This window comes from Marmota flaviventris, chromosome 1, assembly GCF_047511675.1.
Source record: "Marmota flaviventris isolate mMarFla1 chromosome 1, mMarFla1.hap1, whole genome shotgun sequence".
NCBI classification, from domain to species: Eukaryota; Metazoa; Chordata; class Mammalia; order Rodentia; family Sciuridae; genus Marmota; species Marmota flaviventris.
In genome coordinates this window covers 10,356,474-10,375,359 of record NC_092498.1, presented here as the reverse complement: position 1 = coordinate 10,375,359, position 18,886 = coordinate 10,356,474, and positions in this window count along the sequence as shown.

Genomic DNA, 18,886 nt, shown 5'->3' with positions numbered 1-18,886 from the left:
CACGTAGGAGGAAAATATTCTAAAATAACAATAAAAGTAGAATGTAGGAAAAACAGAAGCCAGTAGTGTGGGCACTTATGGTCATCAAGTATTATGTACTATGCATAATCGTGTCTGCAATACTTTTACAAGACGGGCAGCACAGCAGGCTAGTTTACACCTGGATCCCCCAAACACTGGGGTGATGTGCAGCATGCAGGTTGGGATGGCTATTCTGTCACTAGGCTGCAAGAACTTTTCAGCTCTATCACAATCTTATGGGACCACTGACATGTATGGTTCCTCTGTTGACCAAAATACCATGTGGTGCATGATTATCAATTCAAGTATATTGGAATTCTAGCAATTTCCCCACCACCAATGCACGATTAAAAACAATAATTTTATTGCTATTCTATAATATAATAAAACAACTGCAGGAATATTCTAATATCTCTACATACTGAAAGTTTCATTCATGTGTAAAGCAAAAAAAAAAAAAAAAATACTATTCCTATATTCTCCAAAGAAAAATGCTATCAAATATAGTCTAGCTGGAGAAAAAAAATAAAATAGTTAAGACCCAACAATAAAAAGAAGATAGGGCTTTAAAATTATCTAAATAATTGAAAATATTACAGTTAAAATGTACTTAATTATTGGAACATAGGATATTATGAATCAAAGTTGAAGTTAAAATAATAGTGTAAAATGCCATTCTTTTTTCAAAGACACTGAATAAAAGCAGAGAGGGAATTAGGAGTACAGAAAATGATAAGTAGTTTCTTGCAATTTTGTGGGGGGCAGTACCAGAGATTGAACTCAGGGGCCCTTAACCACTGAGGCACATCTTTATCCCTTTCTGTATATTTTATTTAGAGACAGGTTCCAGCAGAATTGCTTAGGGCCTTGCCAAGACTGACTTCTAACTCAGGATCCTTTTCAGCCTCCCAAGCTGCTGGGATTACAGGTGTGTACCACCACCCCCAGTTTAGTGTCTTGCATTTTATATCTAGAAGTGATTATTTCACATTGATATATCAATTGATGGCTCAATATACATGTGTGTATAATTATATGACTAGATAATACAAGCATATAAACATAATGATTACTTATTATTATTATTTTGTTCTAGAAATTGAACCCAGAGTTGCTTTACCACTGAGCCACATCTCCATTACTCTTTCTTACATTTTTTTATTATAATTTTGAGCCAGGGCCTTGCTAAGCTGCTGAGGCCAGCCTCAAACTTACGATCCTCCTGCCTCAGCCTTGGGAGGCACTGGGATTACAGATGTGTGCCATCACACCAGGCCTCAAATATATTATAAAGTATTTTGTGAGAAAATACAAAATTGACAACAATTTTTAAACTACTAGAGAAAACAATTTTCTTCTTCTTTTTAATGCATGAAAGTTATTAGTTCATTGAGTGTCCATTTGTCTATGTTTTTTATTAATGTGAGATCAGAAAATCAAAGATCTTAAAATTCCCTTTTCTATTCCATTAAGATCAGTGTCTTGTTAAGGATCTTATTTTTGCTTATATGGAATTTTCCATATTTTTGTGTAATATGGAAATTTGTCATTCAACTATGAAATCTTCTGAGTGCACTATCATTGAAAAAATATCAACTATTAACTGCATATATAAATAAGAAAGTTAAATCTCCTTTATTCTTACACCAACTTGCAAAATCACCAAACTAATAATAATAATAATAATAATAATAATAATAATAATAATAATAATAAAATAAAAATACAAAAAAATCTTGAAAAACTAGATTTAGATGCCAGGCTATAGATAGCAATTATTAAAAAAAAGTGAGAGGTGACAAAGAGGTGTTTAAAATGAGGATACACCATGATATCCGTATATAATACTCTATTACTATAAATGTGAGACATGTTTTTATGTATTTTTACATGTAATGTGTATGACCCAGCCTCACTCAGACAACATGTTTTATTTTCTTAATTTTCTAAAACGAGAAACTTTTTACAGAAGTCAGTTTTCTATCTCTTCAAGTGTGGGTCCTCCTTGGAATTTGAGAGCAAAGATTTTTTCCTCTCTTCATACTGAACCTCTGGAATAGCCCAAGGAGAAAGGGGCACAACAGAAACAGTCAGCTTGTGAATATATCAGATGAAACCCCTCAAAACCTGCCTTAAAACTAAAATTCCCAATGGAGAAAATTTACCTTTGCATTATCTGAAACACATGGATCTTTCCTTTCCACTTCTAAAAACATAAAATAAAAGGTTCTTGCTTCCATAACAATACATTCAGGTTAGAAATAGGAATTGCCTTATATAGTTTTGGAAACTAACTTTTTTGCATTTTGTGAGCATATGATTACTTTATTTGTTGTATTTTCCTCTTTAAACCTTGAGTGTTGTGAAGCATACTGTTTATTCAGATAGTAAAATATTGGATACTACTGAGTTTTTATAAGCTTTTTTTTTTTTTTTTTTTGCTTTTTTGCTAAATCACTTTTAAATTACTGACCTATATACAGTAATGTTTTCCCCTCATTTCGTAATTTGATGAAAGTTGTAAGCTCTTTAATGAATCAATTTTCCAGCCTCATTTTACTCCTCAATTTTAATGTTTCATTATCTATGGTTTGGCACCCCAGATAGCCCATTTTTTTGAGGTTTATTCCTTTTTAAACAAGTAATTCATTTTCATATTAAGAAAATTAAAAAATCAATGTGGTTTTGCTCATGCATAGAAAACCCATCTTAATTATGTAGCTTCCACAAGTGAGGTAACTGAATTAATTCTTGCCTATCGTATCTCCTTATATGAATAAGAAGCTGGATCATCTTATATAGACAGACCCAGGGCAAGCCCTCCTTCAGTACTTAATTACCTCTTGATGCAGTCTTCTTTAATGATAGGGTAAGAAATCACTCTTCAGTGTGTGCTCTGATAGCACACATACAAATTATTTCAGCATTATAAAAAATATTAATCCTCTGGCCTGGGACATTTACTTAATTTAACATGGTTAGGTGATTTTTTTCATGACTTCTCATTTTTTAGGATTTGCTAGTACTGCTTTATGATGCTAGTTTTGCCTTTTGGAGAAGGGTGGTTGGGATGGTTGTACAACCACCTACTTATGTGAGATGTGTGTGTGTGTGTGTGTGTGTGTGTGTGTTTGTATTTTTTTAATGTCATCTGTTTCAAGTAAAGGGACACTTCCATTCTTCTTGCTAGGAACATGATTTGTTAAAATACTGTTTATTCTCTATTTTTCTAGAATCAAGTCATATACCAGAGCAACTCTTTTCATTGAATATGTCGCTGTTTCATTTCTTAGAGAGTAGTTTACAGTCACATGGCCATAGATATAATTTTCACACCAGATAATTTTTAGTATTAAATTATAAAATCTGTAGGCTCAAAATTAACATTTTCCTGAAATACTTACATTCTTTGACCTTGAAATCTAGATTGTGCATCAAGTGTCTATGTATAAAACTTGCATCTGGGCTTTTTCAAAAAGATATCAGCTTATTACAATGGTGAGATAAGAAATAAATAGTAAATAGTGAAAATAGCTGAATATTTTTAAAGGTAGAATTCTATCTGTACTCCAAAAACTGTTAGCCAACATGAGTTCCCAAAAGATTATATACCTAAATGTACTATCAGAAAAAAATATATAAGACTCTTTTATAATCATGATACAGGGAGGATTTTTTCAGGTGTCAACTTGGAAACTGGAGGCCATTTTAAACATTCAGTAAATTCAACCACCTAGAACATCATAAGTGCCCTAAGATTGCATAAGAGTTCACAGGCAAAAGCACAACTAGCTTTCCAGAATGTGGTATCTAATACTCTTTTCCCACCAAGAGCAATAATGGGTCTTAGAAAAATCATCATATATGTGCATTTGCTTGTGTGTGTATATTTATCCATCCATCCATCCATCCATCCATCCATCCATCCATCTATCTATCCTAAAGAGAGAAATGTAATGTTGCAATAGAAGGAACAACCTGCTCAAATCTTAAACAAGTGTTCAGTCTTAACATCATTAATAGAGAGGTACTCAGACATTATAGCCTACTACTTCATTGAGTAACACAGAGCCACCTACAGAGTGTTCTTAATGCAACGTGCAGTGAAAATCTAGGTGATCATTTAAGTGAACTTGCAAATGTTTGGACAATAAAGTTATAGGCTCCACTAGCTATATTAGTCATAAGGAAATAATAAGAACAATTCATAATATTTGCCTTTAACAAAAGGAAAACGGATACAAATTTCTTTGCAAAACACAATGCATTAAATAAAGAAAGTCCACAGCAACTGCAGTGGATTAAAATAGAGAAATGAGTACAGAAACAAATTCATGTGTGGAACTTATGATGATACAAATTTAATCTGATGAGGCTCTAGCAATTAAGAGTAAATGTTATTTTGGGAGTAACTGTGAATATTTGATCAATTGAAAACATTATTACAGTGGCATTTTGGTTGAGAGAGTGAGGCACAGGATGTCTGTCTGAAAATGGCACATTTCTTGCTCTAGTTGCATGAATCGAGAGCAAGTTGGGATCAGGGACTCTGAAAAGAGAAAAGGACTGGTGGCTAACTGAAAATCCCAAGAGACGGCTTGCTTTCCCTTCTTGTGACTCTGTCCCAGACATCTAGCATTTTCAGAAAACTCTTTGACTGACTGATAAAGAGCATCTCAGTGCAGACTTCTGATATCTCAGCAGTTGGTTGAGTTCACCTTTAGGAATAGGTCCCACAAACCTGCCTTTCATGTTTGGAGAGTTGTCCCAACGGAAAAGTGGCAATACTCAAGAAATTTACTGTATGGCATAGTAGGTGAGTATACTTACTTTATATGAATGCATACTGAACGATTTATGAGTGAAATTTTATGATAACAGTCAAAAACACGATTTACCAAATAAGAAATAAGGATAATATGACAATAATTGTAAGTCATTAATAGAGGCAACGGTTTCATGAATATTTGTCATATTCTACTACTCTATGTATTTATGTTGAAAATAGTTTTAATAATGAATAATGATTTAATTGTATCTGCCAACTCTTTTCTTTTTCTATTAAAATCGTTACTTGAGAACAAATTTCCAGTATTGTATTGAAAACACATCTCCCAAGCTTTCATTCTAGTGATAATTATGAGTTGGAATATTGGTACTTGCATTCATCTCAAGAAACTTATTAAGTGATCTTTAATATGAGAAAAGTAATAAATATTGGAATTAGCTAAATACCTTAAAATATTACACAATACTAAGTATCTTATTATTGTATTTGGTTTTCAGTTTAAAACTCAATAAGATATATGATAATCTTATATCATGAAACTGAAAGTAAAAATTGAAAAATCAACCATTGCAAATAAAATATTTTGTACATTTACAGTTGATGCTTAGCATTAGTGAAAGTTCTATGAAATCACTGAACACTAAATTAGAAAATACTGAGGCATTGCTCTTAGAGAAAGTAGAAGGTCAGGTTTCTGAAGGACCCTGGTCACCATATTCTCATCCATCAATCAATATATCACCTTGTTGCTGGGCTTCTGTTTAGATATACGTTGTTTAACATGCATTGTTGACTCTAATTAAACTCCTGGACATTAGCACAATATCTCAGATGAATGAAGCTCATCTGACTTATAACTTAAGGCATGTTTTGGCTTCTTACACTTATCAAAAACAGATCTGGCTTATTAGGTCTTATAGAACCCTGATTCCAGCAATTAAAGAATACACACATATATTCAAAACTGCCCATGTTTTAAATGAAAAAAAGTTAAAGAGTTGTCCATGAATTAGTATATTTCTTTAACCTCTGAATACACAGCAATAGAGTTAAAAGTAAGCCGCTTGCAGATAATATTTTAAATGTTTAAAACCTAGTGCAACTTCTGATTTCAATGCTGAGTATGGAAAGCTGAGAGTAGCATAACCCGCACTGCAATGACCAAATGTCAGATAAACTATAAATTCATAGCTTTTCTATATGTCATTAGAAAGATGAGACTTCAGGGAAATTAATTAGTCTAAAACTCTAAGCAACAGACATTCTCAAGAACTGATGAATGTGACCCCAGTTCTGTGGAGGAGCTGGAGGGGGGGGAAGGGATGGCTCCAATAGTAGATGAGAAAAATTGGTGAAGTATTTATCCAGTCACTGAAGGACAAGTATACAGGCAGCAGTTCACACAACAGGCTGACAATGTATCCATGAAAGGCATGCTTGTTGTGTTGGCTTTGGAATGGTTTGGGAAGTTGGGTTTGGGGGTGGGGCTCCCATAATTCTCTAATAAAAATGGCTCAATGTGCCTCAGTAATGCAAACAGTAAGATTCACGTTGTTACACCTGCTTTTCTCCTTAGAGTAGAAATTTAATACATGCTCAAGGGAGGGTGTTACATGACCCAGTGAAAAGCTTGAGCAGGGAGTCTCTAAAGAGCATCCCTGACAGAAAACATTCCACACAAATTGTCAGAAGTAATTATGGAGGAATCAGACACATCTAGTGGGACTCCACTGGGAAAGAACTATTAGAAGCTTGCTTCTAATTTCTTCCTATTCCTCCCATGACCCTTTTCCCTTTTCTGATTTTGTTTTTCCTTTCAATATAATGCATCATAACTGTAAATGTGACAGTAGGGCAGTGTCCTGTGAGTCCTCCCAGTGCACCCTCAAGCCTGGGAGTGGTTTGGGAACTCGAACATGAATATGTATGAACATGTCAAAAGTATAAAATCCCAGGGAGCCACAGATGTGAAAGGAATTCCCTCCGAATTTCAGATTCTCCAAAGACTTCTACTGTCCCTTAAGAGAAACAACAGAATAGAGTGGGGAACACAATTTGCTGTTGCCGACATATGGAAGAAGCAACTTTACCTCTGGAGAAAGCAGTGAGAGAACACAAAAGATTGCATCCAGGTAGAATAAGAGCCTTCTGCCAAGGGAAGGCTCAACAAATTGTGATCCTCCTAGAGAAAAATGTTCATTGAAGTTGGGGGGTGGGGAATGGAGGAAAAAGTCTTCCTCTAGAAGAAAAGCATGTGTCCTGTACACAGACCATTAGAAATGTCAGGTCACCAGAGAAGGGGAAGATCACAGGAAAAATACACACACCAAGAAAGCAAAATCTTGACCCAAGACCCAGAGTTGTGAGCCCTCCCTGAGACTAAAGTATGGCCATGATGAGAGAGAAGCACCCTGCACCCAGAAGTCAGACGAGGAAACTCAGGTGATGGGAAACAGCACCCATCACCAGAGATAAGGCGAGAACTTGTGAGAGGGGCAGGTGCATGGTGAGTGAGACCAGGCATGGAACAGCAATGGGGAGAAAAAGACCCTGCAGAGGAAGAGGCTGACCTGGCTTTGCTCCAGGACTGAGAGTGCAGAGGTGCACTGAGGCGCAGTGCAATGAGCCCAAACTCACCTCAGCTCAAGACTGGATGGATTCAAGTCCTCACACCAGTGCCCCAGCACCAGAAGAGATATGCCTCTATTCAAAAAAAAAATATTATTCACTTCAGTCTATATGAAGAAGTTCCAGATTTTCAGTGAAAGGTAAGAATATAAAAACTAATTCTAGGGGCAAAGCAATTCATGGAACCTAACTCCAGTAGATATTAGAATCACCACCCAGAAAATCCAGTGAACCAGGACTCACAGGGAGAGCTCCAACAGCCAAGATGGAGGGATAGCAGGGGAGACCAGATGGTGATTTCAGTGAGGATGGAAAAGACAAGAATGAAATGAAAATGCCCCGGACCAGAAACACAAATATACAGAAGGACTTTGACGTATTCACATAAACAGTACAGCCTAAGAAAACCAGTGACTTTGATGATGACTTAATAGAAAGTATTTAAACAGAAGCACAATGCAAAAATATTCATTAAGAAGAGAAAATAATACAAAAGCACAATCACTCCCATCTTCTTCCTTCCAAAATAGAAGAAAATAACCAGGGGAATAATTCCCAATAAGGTGGTTCTTGTGAAATTGGAATCTCCATAGAGGAAGTGGGAGAGACTAGAGAAGAAAGGATATTTGTGGAAAGTAATGAAGATTTTGAAATCAGAATTTGGAAGATAACGAATACATGTAAATGTGAATCAAAATGGCTCACAGAAATATAAGCATAAAAGTAGATTAAAGGCAGGAAAAATCCAAAACACAAAGAACAACAATAATAATAAAAGACACATATCCATGATAGGAGACAAGTAACCATAAAGTCTTTGCAAATATGCCAAAAGTATACATCGGATAAAATACAGTCTTTTAAACAAATGGTGTTGGAAAAACTGGTTATCAATATGTAAAAGAATGAAATTAGATGCATATCTGTCAACCTGCACAAATGTCAAATCAAAATGGAGAGAAGACCCAGGAATCAGAGCAGACATTATGCAATTTCTAAAAGAAAATTCAGGGTTAAAACTTCAGTCTATAGACACAGGCACCGACTTTATCAACAGGATCCCTGAAGTTCAGGAAATAGTGCCAAGAGCTAAAAAATGGGTGGCTTCAAATTAAAAACCTTCTGCATAGCAATGAAAACAGGTAGGAAGAGAAGAACCCACAGAATGGAAGAAAAATCTTTGCTAGCTCCTTTTCTGTCAGAAGATTAATACCTAGAGTATATAAAGAACTAAAAGAAATCTTTACACCAAAAAATCAAATGCCCCAATTAATACATGGGCAAATGAACGAAACAGACACGTTCAAAAGAAGAAATACAAAAGCCAACAAATATATGAAAAATAATATTCAACATCATTAGTAGTTAGGGAAATACACATCAAAACTACACTGAAATTTCATCTCACACCAGTCAGAATGGCAATCATCAATCAATAATACAAATAATGAGCTGGGGCTGAAGCTCAGGGGCAGATTGCTTCCCTAGCATGTGTGAGGCACTGGGTTTAATCCTTAGCACCATATAAAAATAAATAAATAAATAAATAAATAAATAAAAGCATACTGTACATCTACAACTCAAAAAAAAAATTAAAAAAAGAATACAAATAACAACAAATGTTGGGGAGGATGTATTGATAGGATTATAAATTAGTACAACCACTATTGAAATTGGATGGAAGTTCTTCAAAAGACTGGGCAGAGAACCGCCATATGACCCAGCTATACCACACATCGGCATTTACACAGAAGAATCAAAGTCATCTTACTATAGTGGTATAGGCATACTCATGTTTAGAGAACCACTTCACAAGAGCTGAGCTTTGAAACTAGCCTAGGTGTCCATCAACAGAAGAATGCATAAAGAAAATGTAGTATAGAGACACAATGGAGTTTTATTCAGCCATGAATAAAAATAAGATTATGGCATTTGCAGAAAAATGAATGGAACCTGAGAATATTATTCTAAGTGAAACAAATCAAACTCAGAAGGTTAAGACTTGTATGTTTTCTTTCATTTGGGAAAGTTAGAGAGGAAAAAGGAAATGCAAGTTGTTGGGGGGGGGCAGTCAGGGGTCAGGGGTGTCATGAAAATCAAAGAGAGATTAGTAGAAGAAGGACCAGGGATAAGGTGTGGGAGGGGGGAGTACTGGGAAGGGATACTTGCCAGATTATACTATCATATTGTGTACATGTATGAACATGAAATGACAAATTCCATCATTATGTACAACTATCATGCACTGTTGTCAGATAACATCCAGAATATATAAGGAACTAAAAAACTCAGCAGAAAACAGACACTAATAATCCAATTACAAAATGGACAATAGATCTAAATAGACATTTCTCAAATGTAGACATACAAAAGGTCAAAAGACACATGAAAAACCACTCCACATCACTAATAATCTGTGAAATGCAAATCAAAACCATATTGACATGTCAACTTACCCCAGTAGAAAGGACTATTACAAAAAAGGCAAAATAGAACAGGGGCTGATGAGGATGCAGAGAAGGGGACCCTTGTGCACTGTTGTGGGAATGTTACTTAATAAAGCTATTATGGAAGCAGAATGTCAGCTCTTCAAAAATTTAAGACCAAGACCACCAGGTGAACCAGCAACTCCACTGGTGGACATCTATCAAAGGAAATGAATTCAGTATGTCAAAGAGATATCTGCAACCCTTCGTTTATCACAGCACTATTCACAAAGGGGAGCAAACAGAAACAACGTTAAGTGTCCATCAACATATTAGTAGATAAAGAAAACTGTGGTTCACTAGACAATGGAATACTATTGAGCCATAAAAAATGATTAGATCCTGTTATTTACTACAACATGAGTGCAATTAGAGATTTATATGTTAAATGAAATAAGCCAGGAACAGAAAGAAAAGTATTGCATGATCTTATTAATGTGCAGAATATAAAAACAAAACAAAACAAAACAAAACTCTCATGAAATGAAGACAATGTGGTTACCTGAGGTCAGGCAGAGGAATTTTCATGAATGGGTACTAAGCTGCAGTTAGATAATACTAACAAGTTGTTGTCTGCAGAGTAAGATGACTAAGGAGAGGATTTTTTTTACTGTATATCTCCAAAGTATATAAGAAGGGATTTTGAATGTTTTGCAACAAGGACATGATAAATATTTGAGGGAGGTATGCTTAACCTGACTACACAATGTGTACATGCATTGAAATATTACATAGTACTCCTTTAATATGAACAATCTTGTGTTTTTAATTATCAGCTAAAATTCTGTTTTAAAAATTTAAAAACACAAAAAGAAATTAGTTATTATGAGCTTTGTTGTACATATATCAGAAAGTACCAAGTAGTACACATTCATACTCTCTCTTTCCTTCTCTTATTATACTCAAAGAAAGGATTATCCAATGATCGGCAGCATCATGGATTAAAAAAAAACAAAACTGTATTCCATTGGTGTAATCTCCCCCTCCTAGCTTGTCCCTCTGTGTTTCCTTTATAACACCGTTAGTATTAATTGTCCTATACTGTCCAACAGAACTTTTGTGATGGTGGAAATGTTCTGTATTTCAGCCATTAAGGTAAGCTTTACCCACAAATAAGTAGCTCTTGGGTCCTTGGGGTATGGCCAGTACGACTGAGGAGCTGAGTTTTAAATATTATTTTATTTTAACTAATATTTATTTCTATTTCAATAGCCATATATCTTTACTAGTAATTTTATTAGACCATTTAGAAAGATAAATAGCTATAGAGAAATAAAAAAAGGACAAATAAGAGAATCCAGGGGTAAAAAGAAAAGAGAAAAGGAACAAGGAAAACTGAAGAAGGAAATAAACATTTAAATGGCAGATGTCAAGAATTCACAACAGCTAGACTATGGAGCCAAGCTAGGTGTCCCTCAATAGATAAATGGATAAAGAAAATGTGGTATATGTACTCAACGGAATATCACTCAGCTTTAAGAAGAGTAAAATTATGCAATTTACCAGTAAATGGATGGAGTTGGAGAATATCATGCTAAAGCAAAATAAGCCAATCCCACAAAAGCAAAGGCCGAATATTTTTTCCCATATGTGGATGCTAATTCAAAATAAGGTGGGGGGCATTAGTAAAGACTAGCATTACCTTAGATTAGGTAGAGGGAAGTGATGGGAGGGGAGGGGATGAGGAGATAGGAAAGATAGTAGATGAAACAGACATTATTACTGTATGTACATAAGTGACTGCATGACCAATATGATTATGCAACATGCACACTCATGTTGCATAAATTGTATCTCATCTATGTATTATGTATCAAAGTGCACAAATGCATTCTACTGTCATGCATAACTAATTAAAACAAATAAAAAAATAAAAAGAATAAAGTGAGAAACTAACAATAGTACACCCTGTACTTGGGGTGACATAGTGTCCTAGGAGTGCAGAGTCTCTAATTATTGTCAAACAAGGACCCAGGGTGAAGTTTCAGAGGCAGATAGTATAAATTCTACCGCACATTGTTGTTCTTCCATGAGTAAGATAGTGAATAGGACATGCAAAAAATTCCTGGGTAAAGGAGCTCAGTAGCAGGATGAATGTGCAATGGAAGATGTAGATTTGAATGTCTCATGTGACAACATTTTGTCTTATTTTTGCTTTAAGTTTTGACGCTTAGTTTTAGCACTCATGGCCTTTGGAACATAGATCATCTGTATCATGTCCATTTTGGAATTTAAGCTTCTATGGTACAATATCTAAATATCATTCATTCCTATGGACTACACTTCAATATAAGCTTGTAAAGGTGACAGAAAACATCTCATTCACAAATTCAAGACCACTGCCTTTCTTCATCAGTGCAGACCCTGTTCTCTACTCACTATAATTTCATGGGAAAAGAAACAAGGAGAAATTGAGGCAAAATGAAAAGAGTAAAAGCATTTGAATTTACCCTTTAAATGGATTTGTCAGTGTTTTTCATGTGAGCTGTTGGCTGCGTAGCTGAACTTGTGCAGCCAGGGAGTTCTCCACGGATGTCCACAAGTACTAGCACCTATCCATGTTGATCTGGATCCCACATCCAACATCATTGTTGAGCCTGAACAGTCTCCCTCTCGTTGACCTTTATGTTCTCTTCCTATCTCGACTATTTCGAATCCTTTAAAAATAACAGGTTCAGGGGGGAATGTTTTGTCCTATTCTGACATTCATCAGTGGGTTTTCTGCTGTTGTTTAGCAAGAGAGCACAAGAAATTTGATTGCAAGGGTTAGGCCACCATGTTATCATCTACCAAGGCTGCCTTTTAACAGCCGATGTTGAGGAATGTACCAGGTAGCCATGCAGGAGAACACATCCAGCCCTGCTAGATTCCAGATTAATGAATGAGATTGCTGGGAAATTAGACTGCAATCCACTGTCAGCGACATTCCTCAGGCCTTACTTCCCTGCTGTCTGCTTATTTCCCTGCTGACTAACTTCAGCTTGTCAAGTGCACATGGCAGAGATCCAGCACAGGCTACCCTTCTTCCCTACCACAGTAAATGAGGTTGTGATAGTACATCCTAGCTGGACATGTTATCTGCCTTCCGAAACACTGCGAGCAACAATTCAGACAAACATTTTGCTATTTTATAACAAGGATCATTCACTCTCTATTTTGCAGTGTCCGAGTGCCTGATGTTCACCTAATCATCTCCATTCATTCAATTTCATGGTTGATGTCCCATTGATTGCAGTAAACATTTCCAGGTACCAAACTTGATGCTAGTTATAATCAAACTTATCTCTATAACAAAACAAAATAATAACAGCACAAGTAAAGTAACAGTGTCTTAAAGAAACTAAATTTGCTTTATGTGTCTCTTGTATAAGAAGACTCTAGATGTGGAATCTATGGAGTCTCTACAGTCACTAGGGATCCAGCTCTTTTCACCTGCTCTACAATCTCTGTGACAAGTTTCCAAACTCAGGGACCCTCTCATTTCCATGAAATAGCCATTCAGCTCTAGTAACCAAGTCCAAATTCTAGACAGGGGAGAAAGGAATGTGCATCCAGCAGAGTCAGCTCTTTCCAGGGGGATTTCTGGAAAGCAGCATCTAAAGATTTGTCTGAAATATAGGTGTAGAACCCAGGACAAGGGCACATCATTAGTTTTCAAGAGGAAGAAATAAAGGAGAGTACTCAGGAGGCAGGAAACACGGAGTCTCTGCAATTCAATTCTACTTTGCACTGGTTTTGCAGGTAACTAACACATGTTACACTTTATCACGCTTTTGACACTCTGCGTAATCCTTATGAACAAGTGTGAACCACTGTTAACTTTGCCCTCAGAATTTCTGGGAGTTGACGTGCATGCTAGAAAACTAGTTAAAAGGTGGAAGCAACTCAGGCACATTCCAATGAGCCAGTGTGCTTCGATGTATTAATTTCCTGATAAGCATACTTATGCCACAGGATGCTACTGTCTGGAGGCCACTTTCCATTTCTTATTTTATGACAAGTAACAAGCACAGATATGGCTCTAAAAGAAAATGCCCTGCAGTAAATTTTAGATTAGATTTTGTTTTTTTTTTTTAATATTGGCATCAAGGTTAATTTTTAATGGAATTATCAGAGACTGTGAAGCAACTCACAAGAGTAAGCTCTCTTATCAAAGCAGTTTTGCTCATTAAAATTAACATATTTTAAAAGATAATATTTCTTGTCACTGATAGAATATTGCATATTTAGTGCTAGTTTTTTTTAACTACAAGTTTTAGCTTGGTATAAAACTAAGGGATAATCATATATAGCATATTACAAACCAAAATCACATAGAATACTCCCTGGGAAAGTGGAAAAAGTAGTCAAGCACCAATAAATTACTTTGTCTTTTTCTGTGTTTCCAGTTGGCCTCACACTGGAAGTTAATATAAAAGTAGATCTTTCTCAATTCCCCAAAATTCAGCCTAAAACAATCCACACAGTTTATAATAGCAGAACTCAATCAGTTCTCAGGTAAGAATGGTGGAAATTCAGGCAAGTTGGGGCAATGAGTGTTAGTTACCTAACTCACACACCTGTTCATCCACATGATAAGAGTGCACACAGGTGGAATAACAGACTGTGCTTTCTTAGGGCCAGAAGAGGTCCTAGCAGAATTATTCACACTAGTTAAAAGGTGGAAGCAACTCAGGCACATTCCAACAGATAAATGGATAAACCAAATGTGGTAAGCACATACAATATCATATTACTCAGCCTTGAAGAAGAAGGAAATTTTAATATATAATATGACAGGAGTTAACCTTGAGGACATTATGCTAAATAAAATGAGTCAGTAACAAAAAAAAGCAAATACTATGTGATCTCACTCATATGAGGCATACTTAGAGTGGAAAAATCCACACAGAATACAGCATGGTGCTTTCTAGGTGATTGGGGGGGATGGGAAGTGGTTTAATGGGAATAGAGCATCAGCTTTGCAAGATGAAAGGTATTCTGTAGACATATTTAAATGAAATTTACACTGCTAAATTTTGCACTTAAAAATCAAGTTGATCAGTATTAAGTTGCCTAGAAAATTTCACCTTATTTCTGTTTTGTTTTCATCTTTGAGTCCTGCTATATGAATGTTCAACTTATTCAAAATTTCAAAATTAATAAAATACTGTGTATGCAAATCGAGCAGATTTAATAGTAGAGAATTAAATATAACTATCTTTCAGAGTGGTAGTGAAGATCAATAATAATGAATGAAATTTTATTTTTATTTTGTATATATGCTAATTCAATTTTAGGCATGCATACATATGTTTTATTCTTATGATTTTAAAATATGGAAATACCACAAGTAGAGGTAGCATTTAAAGATATCCCAGGTTGTTAGAGGGTAGGAGAAAGGGAGAATGCTGTGTATTTAAAGATACAACAGTAAGGAAATAGATGAGAAGGAGGTGAAGGAAGGGAGAAGAAAAGCATTCTCCTTTCCAATGCATATTTTCAAAAGAACATTGAACTGATGGCTTACTACCATCTCTAGAAGTTATATAATTATGGTTCTTCTATTCTATTGTTATAAAACTTCTGTGGCCATTTTTTTTTGAGTGCTGGGTATTGAACCCATGGATACTTTACTACTGAGCCACATCCCCAGTCCTTTTTAATTTTTAATTTGGGATGAGTCTCACTAAGTTGCTGTGGCTGGACTCCAACTTGCAATCCTCCTGTCATAGCCTCCCCAGTTGCTGGGATTATGTAAAAGAAATAAAAATTTTCCACAATGTATTTGTCAGTATTTTAAAATATTTTAATTAAATATCACTAGTTAGATAGAAATTAAAAGAGAATGAAAGTATAAGGAAATTTTTTTAAATATATGAGTATTTTTAAATAAAAATAAATTTGCTTATGATTTTTTCTTTACTTCAAACAAAATTTATTGTTATCATGAGTGAAATATCATTATGGTTAACATAAATAATTATTGAATAATTTATATGTTTAGAACTCAAGTTTGGATTCAAATGTTATTTTCATTTGATATATACAATGTTTAAAATTTGATTTGAACAACTCTTTCACCAGCAAATTATTTATGAAATGTATGAATATGAACTACTTATATTCAAATATGATATACAGAAATATATTCAAGGACTTAGAAATTCTAAAATTTATTGCAAAACATTTCTTCTACTTAAATCTTCAAATGTGTATTCTTATCCTAGAAGTCTTTTAGAATTAAAAATTTACAGAAAATAGAATTACAGAACTTAAGAAATCTAAATTTGCTCAGTATACATAAATTTCAGAGATGCTAAAAAGAACATGATTATCCCATTTGCAATTCAATTTTAAAATGTGAATACAGCATATGCAGTTTGTCACAATTTCTGTTAAAATTCTATAATCTGACACCCCACAGGTGAAGTTCAGATTGTTTCAAAAATATGGCACAGAAAGATGCTAAAATATCAGATAAAAATCCTACATGTTTCTCTCCTGTTTTCACAATAATGCTACATTGTTAAACTTGCAATTATGAAATTATGATATGTTTTTATTGTGTCTGACATTGGGCAAGAGATAAGCAGATATAAAATGTGTTTGCTGAATGGTGAAGAATTTGATCTGATTTGGCTTGGCTTTGGCTTACATCACAAAGCACATATTACATGTTGGAAAATAAGCAGAAAAACTAGGACGAGATATGTGGCACTTTCTCAATGTCATGCACAATCTCATGGCTTTGATTCTATGGCATGATCTGTGCAAGGACAGGACCATCTCTCTTCAAGAGAAGTGAGTCTCATGAGCTGTTCAAAAGCCTCATAAAAGAGAATGAAGAGACACAAAGAGTAGGGATTTGCAGATGATGAAAATGGTTTGGGGGAGCCCTAATGTAAAGACTCGGCAGTGTGCTAGGCATGCAGATATCGGATTATGGCAGTGGCAGTTATAATGTAAAGAAAGGGATGGAGAGGAGAAGTTTTGGAAGGAGGGGATTGAGAGAATTCAATGACACACTCATTAATTTATTTTAGGGAGAAGAAGAAGGGAGGTTGTCTCTCTACTTTAAGCACGGTGAAAGTGTTTCCATCAGCAAAAACACAGAATTGGGTAGGTTTGTTTTGTTAGAGTTTGGAAGGGCAAAAGCTGCTGGGTGGGGTGGAAGCTTGATCAGAACTTTTTTTTAGGATGAATTCCATTTCCAAGAGAGATACAACCCACCACACTGATACGAAAATATGCAATCACTTCTTGAGAAGGAAATGCTTCCAAAAATTATGTTTGGGTATAAGAAACTTCCTCTTCCTAAATGTGAATATGGTTAATGATCGTGGCTTGGTTTTAGAGAAGACTGTGCAAAGTTCTTTGCTCTCATTGTTGGCATTATTAAAACATACAGATGCAACAAGTCCAGTCCACTCCTAACTTCACTCTCACTGTCCAGGACACTCTTCCTCAATCCATGAACTAACACAAAAGCAGCAGGTTTTCAATTTTCTCCCTAAATGTGAATCAACTATACTCTCTGTACTGCCAATCCTACCCCAATACAAGAGTCAGAGGTCAGGAAGGCATCTGCTAAGAAGAGCCACCTAGAGATTTCTGTCTCAATGTACAGAGTAGGTGGAATATTTTATTATATGCATATATGTTATATAAGATATTTATATATTATTAATATTATATTATACATAATGTATGAGTATATTATATGTCTTATATATAATTATATATATATATATATATATATATATATATATATATATATATATATATTCCAATTCCTCAAGACCTGGATTTTATTACATCCAGCTATCCAATTCCTCAAGACCTGGATTTTATTACATCCAGCTATCCAACTGATGTTTATCATCTTTGACTTTAGACGGTAGAAGAACTATTAGTTACCTATAGCTTAAAAAACAAACACATGTATACATATTAAGGCATCCTAAACTTTCACTGGTAACATGAATATATTTTATTTCATCACAGAAGTTTTTAGGGTTACTAAATAAAAATGTATTAGATAATGTCTGTTTGTAGCCTAGGGACTGAGGCTGCAAAGCAGTAGGAGGAGGCTATTACCCTGGAAGACAAATGGAACTGCATAATAGCGCCTTAATTCCAAAGAAAATGAGTCATTATTCATGATAAATTTATATGGAAAAAATTAACATATCTGTTTGTTTCAAAAGTCTGGTCTGTCTTATTTTACTGGAAAACTTAGTTTTCCTCCAGGGCATATTGTATCATTGGAATTATAGGAAAATGTGATGAACATAATATTTGAAATAATAGAATCTGAAATTTGTCTTAAATGAGATTAGACTATCCCATTGTTCCTAAAGGTGTATGTCTCTTTTAAACAGCTGTTGGGAAATGAATTTTAATTTCAATATCTATACTAAAACAAGTGCTATGTGTCTTTGAGATTAACTTCTCTGAGTTTCCCAATAAAATATTAAAAAGAAGAAAACAAAAACCACCTCTTATAATTGATGGTCTATACCAAAGATAGTTGCAACTATGAAAGCACATGTCACGGGTGCCTAAGGGACATTTAATAATCTTTGTATCATTTTTCATAAAAGGTTAGTTGGGCTTTAATGAGAAGAGTAGGGAAAACTCCACACAATGAAGCTCCTCATTTATCTACATATGTTCATATATCTATGTATTTATTTGGGTACAGGGTTTGAGCATGGGGTGCTTTATCACTGAGCTATGTCCTCAGTTTTTTTTTTTTTATTGTTTTGTTTTCAGACAGGGTCTTGCCTATTTGCTAATGGTCTCAAACTTGCTGAGTATGGCCTTGAACTTGTGATACACTTGCTTCAGCCTCCCTATCACTTTAAAAAAAATAAAATATCCACAAGAAATATTCAAAATGAGGCAAAATATGAGTTATACTTTTCACTATTATAGGTGGTCCCTGTTTTAGGATAACTTCAATTTTTTTTATTTAGTT